General features: G+C 35.4%; 1 protein-coding gene across 1 annotated transcript in view; it reads right to left on the bottom strand.

The window, feature by feature from the left end:
- Positions 1–24,913, bottom strand: part of XKR4 (XK related 4) — a 386,852-nt gene that overhangs the window by 258,530 nt on the left and 103,409 nt on the right. The window lies entirely within an intron of this gene.

The following is a 24,913-nucleotide window of genomic DNA, read 5'->3' as shown; positions in this document are numbered from 1 at the left end:
TTATTCATATAAAGCTATTGACATTCTACCATGTATGCCATAGTCTCTTTAATGAGGACACTTTGTCCACCTCACAGAGCCTTCTCTAATTATTTAATCTAAAGTAGATCATTTATATTGCTTGCTATAGGATGTTGCTAATTCCCTTCATAACATCAATAGCAACCTGTAAGTATTTATTCATTTGTTTATATCCTTATTTCTGTCTCCTTAAATGAAAGATCCACAAAGGCTGAACTTTGCCTTGTCACCAATCTATTCCCAGCACAAAGCCCCGGTGCATCTTGGTTGAATTATTGAATTAATACAGAAATCCTCACAACATATTTATATATAAAGAAGTCTGGTTCTCAAGAGAATTACAATTCTTTGTCGATTTCATTTACCTGATTCTGATTGATTTTTTTTTTTAAGGAGGAGACTTTTTTGAGAAACACAAGTTCATTCAGGCCATAGAAAGGGCAGGAGCCAGGCAGCTTCAGGGATCAAAGTAGTAGATGGATATAGGGAACAGTCTCTTTAGGGCAAAAGGTTAAATCATCTCCAATTAATGTTTAAGTTTCTAGCAAAGAGCATCTGATTGGCTTAACTTGTAGCTCATGTCCTGCTCTTCATCAAGAGAGGACATAGCACCTTTTTGAGAGAGAGACAATCTAATTACTCAAAGAAAAATTGTGATGCTATTATCAAAGATAAGATGGGACAAACAAAACCAATGGATGGATGTTCACTGAGCACATGTTTTTCTGTCTACCATTCTTGCAAGAATTAATAATGACAGCCAAAGTGCAATGTTGGCTAAGTGACTGAGATAATATTTCTTGGTCTTACAAACCCTTTACTTCTCCAAATTTACATGTGACTAATAGGTCTCCCATGGTAGACTTCTGTTATACTCTGAGTTTGTATTAGTACTATTATTACTCAGTTTATCTAAAAAATATTTAAAGTGCCATTTTGTGTTCAGTAACAAATGAGGCACTGTGGAAATTTATAAGATGAAAATGAGGCAGGCATAGCATTCCCCTTCAGCAGTGTACAGTATGAATCAAAGTCAAGACATTTGATGCATTAAAAAGTTGATATAATATAGCAATGTTTCAAAAATTTTAAGCAAGTGATGACATTTGTTTTGCATTTCTAGAAAGCAACTGAAATTCTTCTACATTCTTTGGAGTAGTTAGAATGAAAAATATAGTTGTTTATCTTTACTCTAAACCTCTTTGAATAGTTTGCTTGAGTTGTTAGTTGATTTGGTATAGAGATAAGGGAGAGAAAGAAATTTAGCATGAAGGTTAGGTTTCTATCGTGAACACTTGGACATATATTGTTACCTGTGTTTGGAAAGTAAAATCTTTGGCAGGGTGAGGAGTGAGGGTTTCAGTGGGCGACAAAGTAAAGTTAAGCTGCTTGGTCTTTCACCAAACTTCTCTTTATTCCTTTTGCAAGATATACATGTCTGCCAGTAGACAAGGAAAGAAATCGAAGGAGAGAGAGATAACTCTGAAAGAAATGAACTAATTTGCAGAAAAAAATATTTAAACTTATTTACATTATATTTAGTGAAATAGAGAAAAACCTTACTAAGTTTATATAAATTTATTTATCTGCTCCTTACTTTGACATTTTCTTGTTCCTTCTCGCTCTCCTTCATTTTTACCTCCCTTGCTTAAGAATTTTATTCTCTTGTTCCCTTAAGTACTGCATATCCTATTTCTTTTTATTTTGCAGTAGTCCTCATATATTCAGCAATATCAAATTTCTTACCTTCTAAAATTAGTTCTTGTGAACTAAGTCTAATTTAGCAAATCTTAGAACAAAGAATATGGATAATCTTTAAATAAAGGATATGAATAATCATATTTGTGTCTTGAAAGTAGATTTATGTTTTTATAAGAAAATACATAATATTTTCATAGTGCCAGTTTTAGATTTTTTAAACTAATATATTGGGATAGCAAACTAAAAAGAAAGATACTTGGTTTTTGTGTAGTCTACAGAGCATACCCAATGATCATGTCATATGACTTTATTCGCTTTCAATTGTGTCATTTACTTTGAATTATTCTTGACTCTCCATGATAGATTGGGCTATAAAATCATTTTAAAATAGCGCTTCCTAAAGTATACTATAAGGAATTCTAGTTTCATGAAGATTTAATGTTCAGTATTGGGGAAAAAGAGAATAGGCTAGGAAAGTAGTAGGTTAAACAAACACAAGTTTTACTTCTCAAGTACATTTGAGAGCCATCAAGATAGGATGTAGTATATGTGGCACTGCCCAAATTTATTTAGCCTCATGTTCTTCTTTTTTTTTTCTGAGAATCATAAAGGTTATTATTCTCTGGTAAACATTTCAAAAAATGCTAGATTAGATTATCTAAATATTGCTTTATGGAACTTCTCGTTCTGCAGAAACATTGGTTTCAAGTAATGGCATTTACTGTACATGATTTCAGAAGTATTGAGGGGCTATAAATACACTTAAAAAATAAGAATTAGGTGTTTTCTGATATTGATGTACTATCATTTATGATATTAAGATCAATATACATCCTGATTTTGGTATAAGGTATCATCACACTAGTGAATTAAATAAAATAATTTTAAACTTAGTACATTATAAACATTTCAAATAAAACATGGTATAAAACTTATTATACCCTTCATTCTTGTTGTTGAGCATTTCTTGTGCTTCTCTTAATCTATTCAAGTACTTTTGTCTCACTTGGTATTTATGCAATGTAAAGTCATGCTGTGTGACTATGCATATTCCAGATTTTACAAGCTTGAATGACTCTTACTTTCTAGTTCAGCTATTTTTGATTTTGGTTAGATATAATGTTTCAATTCACAATTTACATTTTAAAGAAAGAATAATGACTAATTGTTTGACAAGTTAAACAATTATTTACATATAAGCATATGTACCATGTAGCATAATTGTAATATTTAGAAATTTCACTTTGGGTGGCATAGATTACACAATGAACTATTTAGTGTTCTTTGCCTGTTAGTCTTTTTGCATTTCCCACAGCCTAAATGAGCTGTGAAATAGGATCATTGCTGTCATTGACCCCATCATGGTGCTGTGACTAATGGTCATGCTAATGATATTCTGAGCCTAGAAACGTTTATAGAACAATTCTCTTCTTATGGAAACAGATGGTGGGCTTAGAAGTGACCCACAAGGCTAGCTCCTAAACTCATATTCAAAGGTTGAATTGTGCATGAAACCATCACATTCTTAGCAAATGTCCACGTCAGCATATATACATCAAACTTGTTCCAGCACAGTAAATTGTTGTTTTGAACAAATGACATTACATTGTATGTTGACGATGACTGTCACTGTTTTGTAGAGAATATTAGGAAGAGGCACCAATCAGCAAGTAAAACTAGATGCTCCACACCAAATGTACTGCTATAATGTCTCAAGTGTTTTAGTTTATTTGTTTTTTTTTAAAGTAAGGAAGTTTGTTTTCTTTTTTAAGAGGTGAGGCAATACAGGAGGCATTTAGTGATCAGCATTTACAAGTGTGGAAATGGCCATAGTCTTAGGACTCATGTCTCCCTATGAACCATATAACTCTCCCCTCTACCATGACCACCCACTCTGCATCTATCAGCGATCATGGTCCATCCACATGAATGCCTAAACCAAAACAATCCATGAATCAGCATTTTAAAAAAGTCCTTCAAAATATAAACAAGAATCTCAACATACCTTGACAGGGTTAGGTCAATATCATCTTTACTTAAAAAGATTAGCAAAATATAATTTATTTAAGGATTTATGAAAGGTGATAGGAAAGCAAGAAATGTGGTTTAAGAAATTTCAAAATTAAGGTAGGAGTATAAATCTCTTTTCATGTATGTAGGAATTTTGTATTAATTCATAGGAGGGAGAAAATGCACACTCAGCAAGGTGATTGAGCATGTAAATTAGATTGAAGGAGAAATGTTAGATGTGAAATTAAAAGAATGATAAAGGAGGGCTTTCACACAGCCTGTGATCTATGAAATGATTATCTACACACAGAAAGAAACTTTTTTATTCCAAATGTCAAGAAGAATGGCAGCTGTGATGGAGGTAGAGAATGAGGAGATAGTCTCATTGGCTTTCTCAGAGCCAGCAACCGTCACTATTATCATTTTATCTCTTTGTATTTTACCATACCTGTATAGAAGTTAGGTTGAAAAATTGATCTGGGATCCATATTCATAAAACATATTGACTGCTTACATGCTATAATTTTTGTGTTATTTTATCCATGGGATAACAAGCAAGGAAATTAAGAAAAAACCTGGAGGACTCAAACCAACAGGGCTGGGCTCAATCTTGGTTGTCCAGCCTTGCAAATCCTAGTGCTCAAATCTAATCTTGTTTGGCAATGACACTCAAAACATCAGAGTCCATGAGGGGATGACATGATAAGTACGTCTTGGCAGAGGCAATAATTGAAGATGGCTTGTAGGTAAGGAGAGGTTTGTCCACATTGGACTATTAGTAGTAATAATATCTACCATTAATGTAGAGTGTACTACATGCAAGGCACTGTATTAAGTACTTTATATTTAATTCTCATAACAGTCCTATACATTAATATCCTTATTTTAAAGATTATGATTAAAGAATAAAGTTGAGATGAAGTAACAAGTTCAAGATCAATGAGTTAGTAGGTGGCAAAGCTAGAACCAGATACTGGGGGTAGAGGATAGAGATCTCAGTCTCTGGGAAAAAAGATGGTAAGACCTACAAAATAGAGAGCCGAAACCAAACTGGCTGGGGTTTAGGAGAGAAAATTGTGGAGTTTAGTGAAAGACTCCTGTGACCATGGAGCTTTTCTCAGTCATGCCAGAACCTCCCCCACTTTCCCAAGAGCTAGGCTTGACAGGTATTGGCTCATAAACTGCTGGTTCAGTATATGAAGCTAGCTGGTGTTGAAGTAAGACACTACTATATCCTTTTAAGCTTTAAAAAAAATTTCTTTTTGTTTTCTATCCCCCCCAAATTAAATATTTATGATCACTTTTACTGGCATCACAGCACTTGTATAGGATATTTAATGTCTAAGAAGACTCATGTGCTTCCTTTCCCTTGCGGCATATAACTAAACATTTTCAGAGTGTTTGCCGTTGTTATGCTTAATCACTCATTTATTCTATTTATTTTGTTATACAAATCAAGATTTGAAATTTATAGTTTTCAATATTATCATAAATTTTTGATCTAGCAAATTAAGAACCCAGTTATCTGGAGGAAAAGGTAGATGTCTAATTAAATGCATAATTTTTTTCTAGGACTTTCTGTTTAAGCAGTACATAAGCTATGGGCACGTACTCCAGCATTTAATGGAGGACATGCTCCAACTTATTTTTTGAGAATTCTTAATTTTAGCAATACCTATTTGTTGCTTGCATGTTAACTTTAAGATTCTAGTTTCTATAATTATCAAAGACCTGCTTTAAAGAGTTGCTGTAAGATTGCAAGGAGGTAATAAATCAATTCACTAAGCTCTTCTGTCACATGTATTAAGTGCAAATCATGTGCTGGCCATGGGGCCATGTGAAAAGAATATAAAGAAGAAAATAAGGTCTCAACCTTTGAGAGCTCATAGGCTTGTAGGGATTTAAGATAAACATATGTAAAAAAAAGTGCATAAGAGAAACAAAAAAGGAACTTCCTTAAAGCTCCCATAGAACATAAATATATATGTATATATAAATATGAATATATACATATAAAGTTTTAACTCTTATTTTTATGCCTGTCACCAAAGCAAAGGAACAGTGAAAGTTATAAGAAAGCAAAAGTTTATAAAATAGTTTTCATACCTGTAGCCTCAGATTGATCTTCTTAAAAAAAGCATTTATTTCAGTGGGAATTAATACTCATTCAACTCTCAGAAAGGGCTAAAAGAGGTTGTTGGTTTGCAAGGCCTGGGGTCCAGGTATCTTCCTGATTTATCAGCAATTGACTGAACTGAGAGAATCATTCATTATGCAGAGACACACACGCATCCTTTTCAGAGTCCAGCCAAAATGACCATGATATTTTAGTTTTCAGAGCCCCTAGTAAGCAGATCAATTTCGAGAAAGCTTGAGCAGACTGAAAACTACTATGGCCCACTTCCACCACTCCACCTCAGCCTACCACGGTTGCCGCAGAGCACAGTTACACTGGAGCTGTATAATCCAAGCCATCAGGAGCCTTTGCCAAGAATGAATTGCAACTCTCAGCATGAACTACAAACATTCAGAGTAAAGTGGGAAGAGCTATTCTCAATGGGAAAGAAACAAAGATCCATGGCAGGACCATGAATGAATCAGCTATCCTTTGCTATTTAAGGGCCTGGTAAACAACAATGCTTTTGACAGGTGCCTTAGACATTACTGTCATTGCCTGTAATTACTTATAGATGATGGGAACTGAGCACCTGATTCTTAGGGAACTGCTTACAGAAATCCAGACTCTAGTAAGGGATGTAAGACTCCCCTTCTTTGTAGGGCTCATGCCAGAAAAAGGGCATCAGTTTAAAGGGAAAAAAAGCCTGCTTCTAGAATGTGGTGTGAGGTAGATCTTACTGCCTTTAAAACTATTAAGTATCTTTCTGAACTTGAAAGTGTTCGGAATGTCTGCTCTTCTGTGCGTCTCAGATGTGAGAACAATTCCCGCAGAATGTTAATGCTCTCCTCAAAGTAATGATTCTTAGCAGATAGGAGGGATGCTCCTTTGTGCAGAAATGTAACAACATCTCAAAAATTGTGAAATCATTATCTTTGATCAAATTTATGCCTACTTCAAAGAATATGATAACTGGCTATAAAGGTAATATGTGACTAAAACTGAAATGTTCTGCATGAAGGTTTATATCATGAAAAAAATAAATAAGATCTATGGAACCACGAATATTGGAACTATTTTAAACTTAGATTTCAAAAAAGATGATTTCGATACCAGTTTTTACCCTTTAAATTTAATTCTGGTGGTGATTTTGTTTATTTTTATCACTTAAAATCTTTGCAGAAAAAATGCATTTGAGATAGTGTCTCAGACTCTTCTGATATGTGGATAACTCTAACTTAAATTTTGGGTTATCTTACCTCATACTATGTTTCATAAAGAGTTTAGTTTCCTGATAAAAACAGCTAAAAGGTCTCCTCTTCCTAGAGAAAATGTCTTTTTGTTTTAAAGGATGAGAACCACACATCACATGACATAATTGAATCGCTTGTTACAAAAATGGATTTCATAATACAGATGTGAATTCAAAACATAGCTTTAACAGTTTAGAGTGATATGACATTGTGCAGATAATTATACTTTCTTGGCTTCAGTTTTCTTATCTCTAGAGTAATGTAACATGTAGCTAACTTGTTCTGGTGAGGTGTAAATAAAAATGTTTGTTTAGTGCTGACCCATCATAGTCTCTGTTCTCCATTTCCTATTATCTTTTGAGAGGGAAAACTTTGAAAACATCTAGTGAAAAATATAGCAGGGAGGCAAGGGGAAGAATTATAAAAGATCATCTATTATGATTATCATTTGTTTTTGTCATTCAAGTACTGAATAGACCTTCTTGTGTGTTTATCTCTGTTCTCACAACTTTCTCCACCAGAAGTAACTACCATCTTAAGATTTTGTATTTGCAATTTGGTCTTTGCAAAACAGTCTTCTAAAACTATATTACCTACATTTAGATGTATCTATTTATTATCTATCTATCTACCTTGCAATTTGGTCTTTGCAAAACAGTCTTCTAAAATTATATTATCTACATTGAGATGTATCTATTTATTATCTATCTATCTACCTATCTATCTATCTATTATCTATCTATCATCTATCTACCCATCTATCTACTCATGGTTTTGCCATGTGTACTTTTGACCTATGTAAAAAAAAAAAATCAATATTACACCTATATGGACTTCTGCATTTGGTTTGTATCTACAGCTCACTTGTTTATAGTTGTAAATAATTTGTTTTTATTTCTAAGCAATATTCCATCATTTGAATGTACCAGAAAAATGCAAGGATATTTCCAGATTATAGACTCAGGAAAGAAATGGTTAGGTCAGAGAGTATTCATGTGTTCCATATCATAAGATGATGCCAAATTATCTTCTAATATGGTGGTACCAGTTTATACTCCAAAATGTAGTAGATGTAGCAGATCTTATGACATCAAATCTTCTCCAGTTCTTGGTATTACTAGATTTCTTAATATTTGCCAATTTAGAGGATACAAAATAGTATTATTTTCCAGTTTTAATTCGGATTTCTCATACGTTTACTTGCCATTCATTTACCTATTTTGTGAAAAGGACTGTTCATGTCTTTTGTGCATAGTCCTTTTGAACTTTTTTTTGTTCAAAAGATATTTATATTGACAAAGATATTTATTTATAATTCTAATGTTTTCTTGTTTATATGTATGGGACATATTTTATTCCAGACCAAGGATTGTTTTTCCATTATCTTTATGGTAATTTTATTAACAGATATTTTTAATTTTAATGATATTGAACTCATCAAACTTTTACGGCTAACACTTTTTATGCCTTGTTTAAAACTCATCAACTTTTTATGGTTAACATTTTTTATTGTTTTATTTAAAAATATCTTTCTCCATCTTGAGTTCAATATTCCCCTTTATAAACTTCTAAAAGTGTTGCCTTTAATATTTAAGTCTTTAAACCATGTGGATTTACTTTTTGTATGGTATAAAGTAAGATCCAACTTCAACTTTTTCATATTAATAAAAAATTGACTCAACACCACTTATTTAATAGTTAGTTCTCTCCAGTTATTCCACTCGAATCATAATCAAGGAACTACAGATATATAGATCCTGTTCCTGGCTCTCAATTCTTTTCTGTAGTCTAAAACAGACTATACTATGCTTCCTTGATTACTATAGCTTTATTGCACACTTATTAGGTTACTATAGCTTTTGTAAGTCTTGATATCAGGTAGAGCATTTTTACCTTAATTACTTCTTCAGGAGAGTTTAGGCTCTACTTTTCCCTATGCCTTTCTATATACATTTTGTAATCATTCTGTCAAGTTCCTGTGAAAGTAGTCTATGGACTTTGATTTGATTTTCCTTGATCAATCTGTAGAGATGAATTTTTGGTTAATTGATAATGCATGACTTTTAATCTTCCTGTGCATGAACAAGGTATATATCTCTACTTAATTAGTTCTCCATTAAGAAACTTTCAACAATTTATCAAATTTTTCCATGAAGGTCTTGCTTATTTCTGTTATATATATTTTTCTTTTGCAGTTTATATGTTTAGATTCTACTGTAAATGGTATTTTTCGGGGGGAGAAGGGGAGGATACTTTCCAATGTAGATAATCAGGCTATTTATAAGAAAACAATTTGGTTTCTTCCTCTTCAATCATTTCTTCCTCTTCAATAATTTATTTTCTTGTTTTATTGCATTAGTCAATACTTCAAAAACTGTCCTGAATAAAATGAACTTTGGTGGTTATTTTTATCTTGCTCTTGATTTTAAAGAAAATATTTCTAATATTTCTCTACAAAGAATAATGTTTGCTATCAGTTTTTGGTAGATAGCCTTATTCTTATTCCAGTTTCCAAGAGTTTATATTTTTAAATTATGATTAAGTGTTGAATTTTAACATTTTTTTCTGCATCTAGTAACATGATTATGTAGTTTTTAGTCTCTTTGTTATTAAGGTGAACTACATTTGTAGATTTTTAAATGATAAAATACTCTTGCATTCTCAAGATGAATCCAGTTTGATCATGGTTGGATTCAGTTTGCTAATATTTTGTATAGTAATTTTATATCTGTATCCATAAATGAGATTGGTCAGTATTTTTTTTTTCATATTGATCTTGTCTAGATGTACTATCATATAATAAATTAGAGAGTGTTCTCTTTTTTTCTATTCTTGGGAAAAAATTTATGATCGAATAATTGTGACATGTTTTATCCAGATAAAACTTTATTATGTTTATGCACCTAAGAAACTTCATTGGACCAGATTAAATTATATGGTGTATAAGAGTTTGGGCAAGTTATCACCTCAATGGCAAGGCCTGACGCAGTTCCCCTTAACGTAGTAGGAGATGAATGAGGAGTTTTGATCTATCCCATGTTGATAAAACACTCTTCACCAGTTGAGTGAAGAGTAAGAGGAAAATAAATAGCCTTGACCTAGGCTTTAGGAATTGTTTTTATAATATACTCTAAGCCAGAATCAGTTTAAGAGGCATATGATAAAGATGTTAGAATTTGCAATATAGGCAGTATTAACTAGTAATGGAATCATATTTCACTATCCTATGTTGCTAAAGAAACAGCCTAGAAAAATAATTTCTGGTGTATTTTCTTCTTTTATATACCTAAAACATATACATTTTATAAATCAAAATTCTCTCTGACATCATGATAGATAACTTATTCAATAAATGATGTTTTGGTTTTTGTGCCACTAGTCCCAGATCTAAGTGTAAACTTTCATTTGAAATTGAAATGGAAAAGTAGCTTCTGTTCTTTTTACTCCGCCACACAATTACCCTCAGAGAAGCAGCGAGCTTCAGGGTCAGTGCAACCCTGCCCACTTCACTTTCCAGACCTGAGAATTACATTACAGATTACCATGGTCATTACAGGAATGTAAAACCTCAAATTCAGTGACTGAGGAACTTGCCTAAATGATATGATGGTGTTTAAAAATTAAAAACCACCACATTGCGATATATTTTGGTGATGTCTACATGCTTGTGTAAATATGATCAATAATAACTGGGCATTCAGGACAAATTAATTTTTTAATTCATTTATTTATCCTTTACCAACATATATCAAATACTTACTTTAGTCAAGGTATTGAGCTAAGTATTATGTAGGAAACATAAATAAACATAAATATTCCATTAAGTAAGCGTTTATTAACTACTTTAAGTACAAGGCACTATGTTAGCATTGTGAAAAAATTATGAAGTTAAGATAGTATCCTTGCCTTGGATTACCTTGGAAAAAGCATTGCCTTCAATATATGTGCATTCTGGCATTTTTATTCACAATATGTATACCAGAATTTTAAAAAATTTGCTGAATTATATTTTAGTTACTTAATTTTTTATTTTATTTTGTCTGAGCTGATTCTGTATTAATAATAAGCTGTTATTGATTCAACTTTGTTTATCAGCTCAGCAAATAATTGTGTAATGGTAGCCTGCACCAAGAAGACCCTATAGCCAGAGAAAATGTTTGACATTGGTACATGAGAAGTCTTCTCATGGCTTGATTTAGAAATTGAAGGATCGATAAACTTTAATCACTTTGGATCTCTTTCAGGAAGTGACTATACCAAAATGTGTTTAAAATGCCCCCTCACTGCCTCATCATATAGAACACACACTTTCATGAAAGACAGAGCTAATATGAAAGAATACATAAGACTGACAGCCACTTAAAGAGGACCTAGATTAGTGAGAACTGTGAAGCCAAAAAAGCAGACAGTGGGCTTGGTATGCAGAGTAATAAAGGAAAAGCAAATCCAGAGTGATATGCAGGGCAGGCAGCCAGTAGTATGCAGAGAAATATAGGAAGAATAAATCTCAATAGAAATAAATTGATAATGACTACCTAAAAGATGCAAAGATAAAGAACTGTTTTGTCATAGTAACAAAGTTCTTGACATAAGAAAATGATAAATCTCAACTCAGACTTTAAGTTGAGTTGAGAATTGTATAAAAGACAGAAAAAAAAATCAGCAAAACTTGAACAAAATTTTAATCAATTTCTACTGAGAAAGAACTAGAAATTTCCTATCTAAACTCTATTGGATATTCCTTACTGTTCTATATGTTTGTTTATACTTATTTAATGTATAATATATACATTATATATACATAATATATACATAATATAATATAATTATTCTTATACTACAGTGTACAAACATTTTCAACAAAGTATATTTTAGTGTTTCAATATTCTTTAATAAATGACCTTCCTTATGCTATCATTGTAAGTTGATACAAGAACTTATCAAACAATTTGATCAAAAGACTATTGCTCAGAATAGAGAAGATCTAGAAACACATTGCCCCTTACAGAATGCTGCTTCAATGAGATTTACTACTATCTGAATTATGTGAAGAGGGTCTAGATCAGTCTCTGAATTTTTAAGGCCAAAACAATATGGCAGTGAGGGATACTTGTAAAGAACTATCTTTCCTAGTTTATAACTGAAACCAATAGGTTAATATTTGATTGAGCATGATATACATCAGACATAACTATAAATGGTATTATTTGACCTCGGTGGAAAAGAAAGTACGGACTTTTATTTTTCCAGCTTTTTTTCCAGCCTGAGATATAATTGACATATTAGCACAAACTCTACTGCAGATAGAAAATTGATGTCTAAGTTCTTTCACATGAAATTATTCAATAAAACTGTCTTGGTGATAATTAAAAGAGACAGAGTTATTTAAAAATTGAAATTAACATAGTAACATATTGTGGTAAAGAGCCAACTTGGGTTGGAAGTCTTAGCACTCCCTTCCTACCCCGGGACATTCCTGGTAGGCACCTGACAAGGGGGTCATGTACCAAATCTTGATTTATAAAATAAAATCTTGATGTGTACAGTGTTTGTTCTGAAAAAGTACTTGGCTTAGTGAACCTAATTAACTGATCTTTAATCCCAGGTCAAATATGGGAAAGCAATCAAACTTTCCTCTTCTTTGGAATAGGTATAGATAAACAACAAAATAGTAATACTCAAAGCTTTAGGATAAATAAATTAGACATGCTGTGAATGACGTTAGGATATTTTAGCACCTTCTAATGACGTTGTCTCTGATCAATTAATAAGTTAAGAACTCAATTTGAATCCCTCAAGAATTTTCAGTTTTTTGTTCTTATAATTATTTACAAACCTGTCATTTCATTCATGAAATGAAAAATATGCAAAAGCTCTGACGATTGTCATAGAGAGAGAGTTAAATTCACCACATTAGTTAATTTTGATCACACCTATATGTGTCAGATTTGTCAAAGAGAGATGCCAACTACAAGACCAGAACAAAAGAACAGAAGGGGTAATGACACAAGAATCTAGAACAGATGATAACTGTGTTTCTTGGCCTATTCTTCAATATGAGTTTATTTTTCAACCTTTGGGTAAATCACTGGATCTTTTCATAGTTAGGTCTGCAAAAACAAATGCTACTGAAGATTCTATACTCCTGCATCTAAAACACTTGGATTCATGTCGAGGTAAAGAAACGTGGACTTAAAATCAGAAAAAAAGACATAGGTTTTAGTACTGGCCCTGCCATTTAAATTTTACTTGGGAGGCCTGTCAGGAACCCAAGCTACTCACAGGCTCTCTCTGGAAAGGGGTCTACTGTGGCCGATGGGCGTCATTGGGAGGATTGTGTATTGAGAGGTAAAGGCAGGAGAAGGTGGCCCCTCACCTGCAGAGCAGAAGGAGCCATACACACCAGGGAGTACACCCAGATCACCCTCAAAGCCATTTAAGAGACTTTGGGCCACATTTGGACTTGGAGATACACCTGACTTTCCTACCAGTGGTATGCTGAGCATACCGTAGCAGATATGTGAAAAAAAACTTTGGAAACTGCAGTTAGGATTGCTGCCCCTCACCCTGCCCTTCCTGTAACTACCTTAAAAAAGATCTCTTAACAGTGTCATGTAGAGGCTACGCAGGGTAGTTTTTAAGAGCAAGGCTTTGGAGCCTGACTACCTGGGTTCACATTCCAGATCTGCCACAAGCTAGCATGAGACCCTAAATAACTATCAAACTAACTGATCTCCCTGGGCTCAGCCCACTTGTCTGTAGAATGAGACTAGCGATGGCAAGGCTTAAGGGTAGTTTTGTGGATCAAGTGTGTAAACATATGTAAACACAGAGCACAGTGCCTGCACCTAGGAAGTGCTAAGGGAAAAGATAAAAATAACGCACACCGTACATGCAATGCTCGATTTCTTTTCCTTCCACTCTTCTCTCTCCTCTGGATGTTCTAAGAATCCCTCCTCCCAATTAAAAATACTCTAAGTAAAAGAGAGTTTAGCTGATAAGTGCCGTTTGTAATCAGGACCATGGTCCCACAGCTGTCTGATTGGTCACGTCTACTTTACAGAGCTGGTAATGTTAGAGCTGGAATTTACTGGTGAGTGGATTGACTTTCCAGAGGTTACCCACTGGTTACCGCAGGGCCTTGACTAGAAACTCCACTGCCTGTGAGCCGAGAGTGGATCTTTTTGGACAATACTAATTTAAAACATGAGAAGAGGAGGAAAAAAAGAAAATCAAAAAGAAAACCGATGACAGCGCCATGTTACAGGCAATGGATAAGGAAGAACTTCCCTCTTCTCGTCATCCTCCACATCCAATCTGTAATGTGCGTCTGTCCACCAGATTGATCATATTACTTATTAGCTGGGAAAGACAAAAGAACAGCAGGTCTACTCATATGTGTCAGCTCAGGCCAGGCTTGTGGGGGGTGGAGTGAGGGGTTGCCGCATGGTAGGGTCTTAAGGTTTCTTTCACAAAACAAAACAAACCACAGCAATGAGCAACTTTATTTCACTTAACCACTGTATCTAAAATAACATAATTATAAATTCTCTTCTTTAGGGTATTTTTTTTGAGTGGTTAAGAGGTGAATTGTAGAAAAAAACTGAATATTAGGAATTTTCATCATATCTCTGCAATACATATGTCATAGTGCAAACCGGTTTAGTTCCATAAAATTGAGTTTCTTCGACTAAAAAACAGCAGTTGGACAGACTAGAGAATCTCTATAAACTGCAGGCTTTCAACATTTTGGTACAAAGGGAAGGTAACGGGAAGCTTGTGGGTTGAACATCATATCAGTACATTTATAAACTCTTTGCCTGAAGCAATTTTGATCAGGGGAGTTGAAGAAGAAAAATGGGGGACAGAAGAAAGTGGGGCCTCAGCAGCACAGGGGCGGAGATGGGGTCTGGACACCAGGACCAACCTCACTGGTTTGCTTTGATCTAATCACACTGCTGATGTGAAATTGGTTTGTTCTTTCCCTCCTCTTCTTCTTCCCCTACTTTCTTTTCTTTTTGTGTGTATGTCTTGACCCATTTTATGAGAAGATGAGCAAGGATTAAGTTCCCACAGGGGAAAGAGACACTGTGTGTGTGTGTGTGTGTGTGTGTGTGTGTCTGTGTGTGTGTGTCTGTGTGTCTGTGTGTCTGTGTGTGTGTTGGGTCGGGGTCAGTTTGTGTTTGCAGAGAATGGAAGAAGCAACAGAGGAAGGAGTAGGGATGGGGATAATGACAACAAGATAATAATACTGATATCTGCTATGGCAGGACCCAAAATGTAACGGGGTTGACAAAAATATCACACATAAAAGAAACCCTCCTGCAAGCACAATTCCATCCTGGGGGACAGAGTTCAAGGGATGATTAGGACCAGAGAAACCATGGAGGAAAGGTTTGGAGACGGAGAATGTGAGATTTACACAGCATCCTGAAGAAGAGTAGGCTCGAGTCAGAGAGGGGCAATCTCCTTTTGTCCAGAGTTCAGTGCACAAAAGCCCCGCCAGTGGGAGCAGCACAGGTGTTGGGTAAGCCACCTGGCTGAGCTCAAATCCACAGCCTCTGCCTGCCCCGCCCACACCAGACCCCTAAGACTCATGCACGCTAGATATTACTCAGAGGCTGCAAAAAAAATGCTGTCCTTACTTCTGAGGCAGGGATAGTTGAGGATGTAGGGTGACAAGTACCAAGTTATTTATAGCTTTACCTCCCCCTTCCCTTGTTAGCGCCATCAGAAAAGAATGGCAAACATCAACATGATTTTGGAATTTGGGGAGTGAGAATTTTTCTTTCCTCTATTCCTAGTTAAAATGCCCTGAGATTCACAGGACTCAGATAGCTGGATTTTCCTGATTAAGCAGGCCGTTCCCACAGGGCTGGATGGCATTCTAATACGTGCCAGTTACTCTGTTGAACAAGATGGACTGCAATTCCACTTTTGCAGAAATGATCCATAATGCCAAGCCTTGGTTTCTTTAGTGTAATTTACCTTCTTTCTTTCTGTGATGATTATATATAATTTCCTTCACCACTTTTAATTAAAATCTTTACTCCTTTCCTATGGAAAAAATAAAAGCGGCCCCTAAAATGTTTTTTCATCATGAATTGATCTTTTTCTGAAATCATAAATGTGTCAAAAATCGAATAACTGTTAAGTGAATGATGCAGCTCCTTTTGAGACAATATTTGCAATGTATCTGGCAGTTTCTCTTTTTCCAGAAGTTGGGATTTTCTTTATCATAGTCATAGGCTTGTCCCTACTCTCATCTCTGGCTCATAGTAGACACTCAGGAAATGCACATGAACAAAACCTTTGAAATCATTATTGTGCATTGTGGATAAAGGAAATTTCATATACTTCATATGCTATGTTTATGTGTCATAAGAAGACATGTCGTATAAAGTTCGCATCATGAGATGCTCCAGAGACAAATCATTTACTTGAACTTTTCCATCTGATGTTTTATCAAATTAGAAAGTTTATTGTAGATTTACCCCTTTCTTAAAATATTGAATAAACAGTATTACAAAAGAATAGATATTAAACGGTGTTGATTTTCCTTGACCAAATTTTTCACTAACAATTAATTTTTTTAAAAAATTAGAGGACACGATCTTTGCCCAGTAGCTTCAGGTAGATAACCCTGTGTTTCTTTTTTCTGAATTTGCTGTTTCCAGTTTGCTGACATCAAGTACATTTGATCATTTATTCCACAAGTCTTTGTTGAGCCTTTGAGCACGAAAACAGAGTAGAAGAAACATTTCCCATTTCTGAATTTAAATCTGTATAATGAGTGCGTGTCAAGTAATCTAAGTACAAATCAGAATAAGGCATCAGGAAGTGCAACTGAAAATTTTAAAACGTGATCAGGTAGGAAAGCTTTTCTTTGCTCCTTAAAAAACAAAACACAACAACAACAAAAAAGGCTAGGCTAATAGTCATCTTCTCTATTGCACATAAGAAAGGGTTTTTTTTTTTTTTTTTTGCTGTTATATTTCAGTAAATATAAGAAAGCGTAGAATCAAATGGGTGTTTTTCACTTTTCCGGCCGTGCTAGCATTAATCAGAACACTTCTGGAAAGGCTTTTAAAGAACGGTCTTCACAGCCAGTTAGGGCAGCAATTAGGAAACCAAGTTACAGGTACCATGCGTGATCTCAATAAATGCCTAACTAGGTCACCCGTGTCCACCTGACCAACCCTCCAGCCCGTCGCCACTGTGGCCCTGTGGGAAGTATCTCAGGAGTTTATTATTTACTTTTGAAAACATTAAAATGTCTCACTGACACATTCTCATTAACTGCCATTTTGTCATCTCTGTGACTATTAGAAACTAAGTGTGGGAAATGTACCTTTACATTTTTATCAAGTATTCCCAGTGGCAAGAAATTGTATACTTGAAATTCCAGCTCCAAATATGCTTTCCAGGAACCGTCCCCTCTTCACCCCTCTTCATGTTCTGATCTGTCTACAGTCTGTGCCCACAGAGATTATGGTTTCAGTTTTTAATACCATGTTGTGATATGTTGTTCATGAACTGTGATTTTTATTTAATGTATATGTCTCTTCCAGTGAATTAAGGGCTCTAGGAAAAAAAGGAACTTTCTGTAACTTAAAATAAGTCCACATATCTTCACAGTGCCTCGTGAAGGGTTCTGCACACAAATGTCAAAAGAGTACCCATTAGGACATACATTTTTGCAACAGCCAGGAAACCCTCTATGAGCAATTCCCTCCGGCTCAGTGGTTCTCAGTCTTGTCTACACACTTGAGTTAACTGGGGAACTTAAAAACCCAAACGCCTGAGTTTCCTCACCAAAGATTGTGAGTTAACTAGCTTGGGTATGGCCAGACAGTGATATTTTTCTAGTTCCCCGATGTTTTGTCTCCAGCAAGGCTGAGAATCATGGCTCCAGCTGCACTCTTCCTCAAACTTCCCCCTGAAGGATAACCTGGAAGCTTATTAAATATACAGAGTACTAAGCCTATCCTGTGGACTTCATTCAGTAAGCCTGAGATGAACTCTCCCCACCTATAATCTAACTATACTCCTCCATTAACTTTTATCACCAGGGACTTTGGAGAAGCACAGAAAATCACTCACAGCTCCCCTGAAAGGAATGAGGTGCACTATTGCCAACTCACATTCATTAATGCCGTATTATTTTCAACCCACTTTCAAGTCACTTTTCCCCAGTAAATGAAGACATGAGGTGTGATAAGATACAATTTGGGTGGCAGGAGAGGCAGAGAAAGGGGAGGACAGCAGGGTATAATAATCCAAAGCCAAGTTCCAGCTTTTGGAAGCAGGGGCAATGGTTGGCAAGCGTTCATGCCTGCGTTATTATTACAGACAATGAGTCACAGCTGGTGCCAACTGTGATGGGTACCCGGTTACATGTCATTTTATCAAACACTCTGGTAGCTATTCTATGCCAAGCTCCTTGCCCCACATTTTGCTAAGCCTGAATTGTTCGAACTTTGCTACACTCGGAACAAGCACTCAGTGAAGTTGTCTCATCAGTCATCTCAAGTACCTGCAACTTTGAGACAACCCTCCAGCTGTGGTTGAGTTCAAAGGCAATCCCTAAGGGTCCAGGCGGGTGAGCAGGCAGAGCTGCTCTGCAGACTTTACAATGACTTTGGAAATCAGCATTTCTAATGGCTGCTTTATTGGATCTTGTAAAAAATTATGCTTGCATCTGAGTTTTGAAATGGTCTCATTTCTTTTTCCAAATCTTCATCAGCTAGGATACATTTTAATCTGTCTGTCCCTTGCTTAGAAGAAGAATTAAATTTTACCCAAATGAAGGCATTCTTACACCTCGAAAGGGTTACAGGTGCGTGGATATCCCTGGGCAGGGCATCAGAGCAGCAGGAGTCCCCAGACCAGTGGCCTTCAGCCATGAGTGCCTGTTATCCTAGGTGAGCAGTGATAATGAGAAGTTGGGAAGCACTGTCTAAAGAGCCTTAGTGGTAAGTAAAATGCAGAGCAGTAAACATACTGTGCATGAGAAGCATAAGGATTATGTCATTGGTCACTCTTGAAATATTAATTGTTGGTCTGGAATCATTTTGAAGGCATGGAAGATGAATTCAAAGTCTGTAAAAGGGTCCCTTGGAGACGGCATCCTTTCAGGGTATAGCTTCGGTCTAGCAAGTACATTGTTCAGTCTTTTCCTACAAACCTCCTAAGGCAACTCCCTTGGTGGCCATCCCACTCTGGCTCTATAAATCATTTCGCTTCTTATAAGGCCTCGAGCCAATCAGCTGTAACGACATATCGAACTTTGGATCCCTCATGCCCCTGGCCAATTATATATTCGCAAGCTTTTAAAAGGCAAGTCCCAGCTATTGAGTATCCTTCAGATTTGCAACCAATTCCCTTGTTAAGATTTTGTCCTTATTAGAATCTGAATAGCTGTTGGCACCAGTTCCTTTTTCTTCACACTATTTGCCTAAGTGAGAAAAATTCTTGAGCAGTGACTATTCTCTCATGCAGGTAATATTGAGAAACACTAAAATCAAAGCCTCCATTTTGTACGCAAAGAAATTATGATTCAGTTTTAGCAACCAAAGTATGATGCTCCTTCTAATATTGAGAGTGCATCTGATTTAAAAACATTTCCCAAACAACAAAAATAGATACCTATTTGGACAACAAGATATTGATTAGAAGTCGTCTCTTCCTATAAATGCTCAGCTATGTAGGCAACAAGACACTGTACAACCTTAATGGGAATCCACAGGCAATTTCGTACCTCTCCAGAGCCATCAGAAAGTTGGCTTTCATTTTGGCCATGCAGTCATCCCTCATTTCACAGGACACTGGAAAATTCCAGAATTAGATCTAAAGCTTTATTCCTTATATCTCATGATTGCAAAGCTCCCAACAGTTCTCTCTCTTGCAAGCTCTACAGACAGGGTAAGAGGTGAAGCTGGAAGGAAGAAGAGGCCACCCACTACACAGCAGCTGTGTAGTTCCTGGCAAATTAAAAAATTCTCTAGGTCTCAATTTTCCCAGAAATGCTATGAGAAAAATGACATATTTTAAATTACTCTGAGGTCTAGAGAGGACAAGAATATATAAATGTAACATGATATTCTCTTTACTGTTCAGATTAAACTATTTGCATTATAACAGCATGGACTCTGTCACCACACCAATTCTTGGCATAGAAATGTCCCAATGACATGACAAGTTTTCAGGTGCATTGTCTTCTCAATTCGACTGCAGCCACAACTATCTCTGAATGCCTTGTATTTGTCTGTACTGGTCTAGGCTCTGTAGAATACATTGACAAGACAGAGAAAGTACTGATTAATCTTGATTTCTCCAAGACTTTCAACCAGGAGAATTAAAGTCAACTTTATTCACTTGATTTACTTTTAGATTCATATTTGTTTCATTATCTGTGCTGGAGCCAATATTTAGCCTTAAAAACAAACAAACAAACAAAACAAGCAAACAACAGCAACAACAAAATCCCTAGAAATTCATATGATGTTTCACTGAAAGGAAATGCTATTCGAATAAGTAGTACCCCATGATTAGTTAAAATAACTAAAAGGGTATTTTAGTGAAATTCATTTGTCTATACTGTTAACTATGATCTAATACTGGTACATGTAGCTTAGAAAAACTATTTACAAACATTTAATTTGTTTTAGTTTTTTTACCTATGTTTCACCTGTTTAGCAACTATTTAACTATGAAAAACGTTATCATTTCTGCTGGCATATACTCCAGAAGTCAAGAAAATGCAGATTCTGGTGTAGAATCCGTCATGTTACAAATAGCTTCTCTCTCTTATAACTTACATAAACAAGTCTTTCCCTTTTTTCCAGTGGTAAAAATCATGCTACATTATACTATTATGTCAACATTTTATTGCAAATCTGAATTAGAAAATGATTTGATTTATTTAATAAACGAAATTATTTTAACTAACTCCTAAATGCTTGAAAAAGTTATGACCTTTTCTATGTCCAACAATATTTTACTGACATCATTTTTACATTAAATTTCTTGGCAAATAAATCAAATATAAACTTTCAGATTATCTAAAATATCTACCAAAAATTCTGAATATATCACTGTAATTGTAATAATTTTTCTGGCTACCTTTATCCTCACTATCTTTTATTGGAACTATAAGTTGGGTACAAACTTACCCACATGGTATTGTCTATCTGATGTGAACTGATATAGTGAACTAGTTAGGATCTGAAGGTTCTGGAATCAGTCAGTTGTTTGATCAGTACTTCAACTTGCCTGCTATGTGAACTTAGAAAAGTAATTTAACTTTTTAAAACCTGAATTTCTTCATCTAAAAATTGGAGAAGATGACAGTGCCTATCTCAGAAGGATATTGAAAGGATTAAAAGACAATGTAGGTAAAGTACTTAGCACAATACTTATCACATACTAAGCTCAGAGAAGACATTAGTAATTAATATTGTATAGCTATTTTATATGTAATCCAACACTAAATCAGCCATTGATCTAATTAGATGAGTTTTTGTCTATTTTCTCTATTGCTAGTGGTATATAGCTATGTTTAAGAGAATTGGCATACTGTAGAGGTCATCAAATTAAGAGTCCAAAGTCTTTGTGCACTGATTCTGTAGCTCTGAAACTATATTCTTGAGCTAATACAGTTCCTGAACTCTGAAACTAAGCCCTGAGCCTTTGTTCCTTTACCTGTGCAATGGAGTGTAATCTATGGAGAGGTTTGTGATAAAGATAGAATAAAATAACCATATGCAGAAATATTTTGAAAATTGTACAGCACTTAAGAGTAAATTGATGGCTGTTTTAAATAAAAGGAAATAATGATGAATTGATGATGATAACTAACAATTATTTATGTCTAACATGAAGCAGACACAGTGCTAAGCACTTTAGATGCATTATCTCCTGTCCCTAAAGTATAACATGAGATCATATACAGGGAATGGTTTGCAATCTGTGAATAGGCAAATTACTGATTTTAACGTCTCTTCCTTTACCTTACTATTATATTTTTAAAGTCTGACCTGGTCCATTGTAGTTTTGAGAAATGCCTTTGACCTTCTGTCATTGTGCTTTTACCTCTAGCACTGTAACAGACCATTTTACAATGCTAAATTAATATGTAAGAAGTAGAATGATAAATGCATTTACTACCTAACTCTTGATGCCTACATTGAGATAAGTTTTTAAAAGCTTCTTTATACGTGAGCTGAATATTTTCTTCACTTTTAAAATCAGTTTACATATCCTTTCCAACTTCAGGAAGCTAAGGTGTTTATAACTGGTTCAAAGGCTAAACTATCAATTTGTTAAATTTAAAGTCAAATTATATTTTCTGTAGATATCAGGATAAATATCTTTCACTATAAAACAGAGAGGGTTGAGATATATTTGTTATGTTTGTCTTAATGTTGCAAAAGGGCTCTGGGCCACCACCTACATTTGAGGTTGCATATTGCTTAATTATTGGGGTACTATTCACATCGTAATGATTATTGTGATGAATTTCTGACAGATATGAGTATATTTTTCTAAAATTTTCTAAAATATGAGTATAATTATTTTTTAACAAAATCAATATTTTACTACAATTTTCTAACTGAGGACAAGTATATTCAAAAGCGGAACCCATTTCTTTATTTAAAGGTATTCATATGGGTCATGTCTATATAAATATGTATATTTATATAACATGTTATTTAGATATCACATATATTATATATAATAAAAATGTTTATTTATTCATAAAGCATATTTATAACTTTTGATGACTTAGACCTTCAATTATTTAATCCTCATTATCACTTTTAAGTTGTTCCTTCATTATTTTTATTGATCTTTGATTATTTATACCATATTCGGTAAAAATGTTACTGAAGTTCAAGAAACTGTGTTTTAGATTCGGCAACAAACTACAAGTTATCCATATAGAATAGGTGAGAGCTAACTTCATGATTTGTCATTATTTTGACAAAATCACTATCAGGATAGCACAGATATCTCCCCATAGAGACTCAACCTAGTTGATATACACAGGCAGAGAATTTCTACTCTATATTTTGGCTGCTATATTGAGTGTGAGATCAAGGTGCCGTGATAGAGATGTTCTGATACTTTCTGAAAAATATAGGAGTAGTAGAGCCTGATATTGTCAATTAGGCAAGACTTAATGATTTAAAAACAAAAAAACAAAATGCTCTTTTTTGGCCAGTGTAGATACTTTTAGGTTGGGCATTTATTTTTTTTCTGACAGTTTCAGGATTCTGAGGACCACCATAACATTAGGCAAAGCTTTAGTGAAAATTTCTTACTGTACTTTAAATTGAGGGTCTTGGTCAGAAATCTTCATTTTTCAAAATTTTGCTGAAGCCAGTGCTTTGGTGTTAGATGTCATTTTTAAAGTTTAAAATATAAAGCTCATAAAGAGCTTATTTTATACATTCATTTAATTACATTAAAATTATCACAAAGTGAATATCTTTTGTATATAGGTAACAAAAATTCAATTTTTGCAGGAAGCTCATTATTAATTGTAGCTGTAAATATTTCTCATTAAATATTATTAAACTAGCAATGTATTATGTAATATGAAGGTGTGTGGATACACCCTATTAAAATAGTAAGAGAGCAAAAGAAATCAGATTATAAGTATCTGAAAATGGGGATTTCCGGCCAAGACAGTGGAATAAATAAATGTCGTGACGCTTCCTCCTATGACCTCATTAAAATTACAAAATTATAGAACAATCAACCTGCAGAACCATCTGAAGACAAGCTGAGTATAACTCTTCTAACTAAGGATTATAAAGAAAAGCTACATCGTGACTGGTAAGAGGGGTGAGACAGAAAACGAGCTGACCCCACACCCACGTGTGGTGGTTGAGCATTGAGAAGGATATCTCAGCTGTGGAGGTTCATCTGGTGGATCAAGGGGCTCCAGCCCCACACCGGGGCCTCCCAGCCCGGGCTTCCAGTGCTGGGAAGAGGATTCCCAACAAAATCTAGCTATGTTTTTTTTTCTGGCCATTCAGGTGAGACAGAAGGGTGCTGAAAACCCAAACACCCCTTTAAAGGGCCTGTGTACAGACTCACTCATTTCCAGGCACTTATCCTGGCCTCTGGTGGAGGGACTGAAGCTCAGGACATACCAGAACATACAGGAAAAGATTGAGTCAGGTGAGGGCTGGAGTGATAGCCACCATTGTCCCTTTGTTGAGTCTTCCTTCTATGCAGCCTACGGGAGGGCACCATCTTTTCTGTGTTGAGCCTACTCCTGCCACAGCTACATCTGAATCTGTATTAGCCTGGTGAGATCCCCTCACTCCACTCTGGTGACTTCCTGACACCTTACCCCACCCAACTTGCATATTGTTGGAGGTGCTTCCATGGCTGGGCATCCAGCCCCACCCCAAGCTCTCAGCAGAAGGTTTCTTCAGCAGGCCTCAGCTCTCACACAACCAGAGTCACTTTTGGTGGCAGGCAATTAGCCCTAGCCTGATCTGCAGTATTTGTTAAACAAATCTTGGAGGTCTTTGGGCCAAGGAGGGCAGTGGTAGCTTTGTAGCTCCTACCAGGTAGCTCTGGGTGGTCACAGGCAGCGGCCTACCTTGCCATGCACAGGAGCCCCTCTCAAGGGGGCCCAGAACCAACATACTTGGAGTCTGGCATCGGACCACAACAGAGCACCACCTGATTAGCCCCATAAGCAGCATGTCTAAAGGATGGTCTCAATAGTCACAAGCCCGCTGGAGTAAATCCTACTTCATGGGGTCAGCCCCCACACAGTAGCTCATATGCT

The sequence above is a fragment of the Pteropus alecto genome, unplaced genomic scaffold (genome assembly GCF_000325575.1).
Source record: "Pteropus alecto unplaced genomic scaffold, ASM32557v1 scaffold87, whole genome shotgun sequence".
In the NCBI taxonomy this organism is placed as follows: domain Eukaryota; kingdom Metazoa; phylum Chordata; class Mammalia; order Chiroptera; family Pteropodidae; genus Pteropus; species Pteropus alecto.
This window is presented reverse-complemented; position numbering and strand designations above follow the sequence as displayed.